Here is a 3,977-nt window from a genome sequence, read left to right as displayed (position 1 = left end):
AAAATTAAAAAAAAAAAAACCAACCTCATATTTATTGCATGTAAACTAAGTGTTGGACCCTGTGCTAGGTGCTTTCTTAGAACTTTTTATGACTTAAAATCTCAGAGATATTAATTGACCCCTTTTAATACAGAGACATGCGCCCTTCATTTTATTAATTCTTCACTTCATCTCTTTTGCTGTAAAAGGGAAAATAAGCACAAAACAAGCCCCAGGAAAATATATCCAAGGGTAACTTCAGAGGTGCATGTGGCCTGAACACCCTGAAAAGAATGCATCCACTACAAAAGGCCAGACATGTCCAATTAACATGAAGACTGAGATGTGGGGCTGCTCCCTGGGGCTATTCCCAGGAGTTGCGCCCATTTGGAGCCTCTGTCCTGTCTCCTAATGTCTCCACCCTGTCAGCTGCACTGTGGCATGCCTGCCATGCTCCAGAACATAAATACCTCCGGCAACCCCAAGGGATCCTTGCCCACAATGGGCAGCAACAAGCGCTCGGGCTGAATTTTCTGACATTTAACCGTAGAGAAAAGCTGAACGTTGCCCGTGGTTCTCATCACCTGTGGAATATAGGGGCATGCCATTAGGCTTTCCTTCCTACAAGCGACCTTCAGAGGACTTCAAAGAAGGTTGTTCAAGCTGCAGGCAACTGGCCTGGGAGCTCCGCCCAAAGCTCATCCCTAAGGCTGAGTGAATCAATGGCTTATGGCACATTCATGGAACACTAGCAGGGAAATGTGCCTTTTGCTATTAATTATCCCTGCTCATTCCCATGTTCTCAACTCTTCTCCTTGACAATTACTGTCAAGACTCTACTGGTATAGAATTAGGCCCTAGCCAGGTAGCTCAGTTGGTTAGAGCATTGTCCTGATACGCTAAGGTTGCATTTTCCACCTCTTGGTCAGGGCACATTCAAGCATCAACCAATGAATGCATAAGTGAATGGAAAAACAAAATCGATATTCCTCTCTCTTTCCTTCCCTCTCTCTTTAAAATCAATCAATTAATAAATATTTTTAAAAAGACTCTATGGAATTAAAAAACAAAACTAACCTTCATCTATTCCTTATTTTCCACGCAGTCTTCACTCTATGTCTTTCTTTCACCAAACAGCTAAGCTCTTGTAAAGAATAGTCTATACTTGCCTTTTGCCTTGTTGCTACAGAGACAGCAAGATGGGTCACCAGCAACTCTACTGGAGCTATCCGAGGAAATTCGGCCAGGGTTCTCGTTCTTGCTGTGTCTGCTCAAAACGCCAGGGTCTGATCCTTCAACATGTGCCACCAGTGTTTCCGTCAGTACGCCAAGGACATAGGCTTCATTACGTTGGACTAAGTAAACTTACATGAGTGGGTCATTCAAGACATCTACCTTATGACAGAATGCTATCTCTTTGTACATAAAATTTAAAATAGTCTATACTTTTCACCACATTATTCCCAATCATTCTTTTCTCATCCCATTATAATCTAAATTTTAATGAAACTACTTTTGCAAAAATTAAAAATAACCTTATTGCTATATTTAACAGATAGTTCTCAGTCCTTGTCAACATTGGCAATTCCTTATATGAATTAATGAGTACCCTAAATAATTCATTTATAATTAACATTTTAAAGTTAGATCTAACAAGTGGGCATTTTTTATGATTACATTTCATTAGATCTTAATTCAGTGGAGGTATTTTGAAGTGAGTTGATTTAATTTAACCCAGGTAGATTGATTTCTAGTGATTTCACAGTTCAAGATTAAAGCACCAAGGGTCTGAATTGGCTCATAAATTCAGTAGCCTCTATCAAATGTGAATCAACTTCCAGTTTGGACCTTACTAATTTATGTTTAAATTCTTTGATTGTTGCATTGCCTAATTACTAATAGACTCAATACCTCTAAATGCCAGCACAGACAATGAGTTTACCTTAAATGTTTAGGATCTTATTTGTTCCTGCAGAAAGATCACTATACCCTTTCATCAATAGAAATCCAATTTATTAATTAACTTGGTTGCTAAGAAATATCTGGGCAACAGAAAATATACTCATCATGTTAGGCCTGGCTCAGTAAATATAAAGAATAATTGAATTCTGGAATCTTATAATCTAGTCTGAGAGCAAAGAAAAGAACAAATTTTGCTTTGGCATAAAGCTCACCCAGTATGTCTTCTAATTTTCTTCTTTTTATTTCTTCTCTTACAAAAATTTACTCAACAAATTAAAGAAGTGTTTATTGATTTCATATTTTGTGCCAATCATTTTGATGTCAGACAGGCTCCTACTCTCATGGTTTTTATTTTAGTTTGGGGTGGGGGGGTTGGAGAGAGAGAGAGAGAGAGAAAGAGAGAGAATAAAACAAATAATTGTTTTAGATCAAGATAAGTGCTATGAAAATAAACAAGGTAACATGAAGACTGACTGGGTACTATTTTAATTGGGTGATCAGGGAAGGGCTATTTAATAAAGTGCCTCAGGTGACATCAGCTGCAACCGGAGACTAGAAGCCATGTGAACATACAGAGGAAGAGTTCTCAGGGAAGGAAGAGCCATTGCAAAGGCCCTGAGCACAGAACCAGCTTAGCAACAAAATGAATATTAATTACTAATATTGATTATCTTGGGGATATACTTGGAGTGTGAAGATTTATAAGCCAAGGTCTCTGTCCTAAAGGAGTTCTATAACGCAGATAGGCATAAGCAGAAAGAACACGATACAGAACATAGTAGACATTGTAGTGACCAAAGTATGTACAAAGAGGTGCTAAGGAGGGGGTGATTAATTCTCTGGGGGGTGTTTTTGAGAAGGTTTCACAAAGGAGGTAATACAAAAACAGGATTTTGAAATATGAATAGCGTTGACAAGGCCGGGAAGAGGGCTGGTGGAAGGGAGACAGGACAGCGTACAGGGGCAAGTGTGTGTCTTAATGATGGACGCTACAATAGAGGCCCAGCCATGAAGGGCCTTATACTCTGTGCATGAGATGAGAACAACCAAAAGGCTCTAAGGAAGGAACCACAGGGCTGGGTTTGTGCCTTAGATGGATCACCATAGGCTCTCTCGCTTAAAATACATCTGTGGGGCAATAAATTTGGGGCTATTCTAGGGGCAATGACAGAGACGAAATGAGGATGGTGGCAGAGGCGCTGGAAAAGAGGAAAGAAATCGGGAGAGGATGTTAGGAGTTGATGCCACAAACGGGTAGGGCTGAGTCGCCAATAGCTTTAAGTATCTGGCTCACAGAAGGCACTCCATTATTTGTAGAATAAAGGAATGCATGGTGGCTGGATGTGGCAGCACGATGTCTTACGAACAGAAGTCATAAGGCCCACATTCAAATACAAACGCTTCCATTAGTAGAGAACATTTGAGTGCTCAAGCTTCTTTTTTGGTGTGTTGCTTTAATCCTAAAACCCCATGAGGTAGGTGTTCGTGCCATTTTTCAGAGGAGAAACACCTGAGGCTCGGACAGCTGACGCTCGAGGTTCTAGATTAGAACTAGTCAAGAACTGGACTCCAGTCTGACAGCCAGCCAAGTGCGCATGCGCGACACTTCACCCTCCTTAGCCTAGAGGCTCCAAGAATGAAAGGAATCAGGTCAAGTCTAAACACACAGACATCTACGGAAAGTCGGTAACTCTCGACAAGGGGATTCAAGGGGGTTCCAGAACTTTCCTGCCGGCCGGTCACTAGAAGGTCAGAGCGGTGCGTCACAACAGCCTGAAGCCAAGCCATGACCCGCGACCCAGGAAGGGGGGTGGGGCTGGGGGTGGGGGGCGGAGCGGGGCTCCCGTCCGGGAGGAGGCGGGCGCAGCCGCAGGGCAGCTCGTGAGCGCCGCGGCCTGGGGAGCCGGGAGGCGGGCGGGACGGAGGGGGGACGCTGACGGACGCAGGCGCAGGCGCAGGCGCAGGCGCAGGCGCAGGCGCAGGCGCAGGCGCAGGCGCAGACGCTTATTCCTAGGCTGCGCGCCTCAGACGCCGCG

At 43.4% G+C, this 3,977-nt stretch overlaps 1 pseudogene across 1 annotated transcript; it reads left to right on the top strand.

Moving 5' to 3' along the window:
- Positions 1-1,178: 1,178 nt before the first annotated feature.
- Positions 1,179-1,409, top strand: LOC307115606 (small ribosomal subunit protein uS14-like; annotated as a pseudogene). The gene has a single exon. The product of its transcript is annotated as a small ribosomal subunit protein uS14-like (transcript).
- Positions 1,410-3,977: the final 2,568 nt, after the last annotated feature.

This window comes from Cnephaeus nilssonii (assembly GCF_951640355.1).
Source record: "Cnephaeus nilssonii genome assembly, chromosome: 1".
NCBI classification, from domain to species: Eukaryota; Metazoa; Chordata; class Mammalia; order Chiroptera; family Vespertilionidae; genus Cnephaeus; species Cnephaeus nilssonii.
Note: the sequence above shows the minus strand (reverse complement) of the source record. Positions and strands in the feature narration are given on the sequence as shown.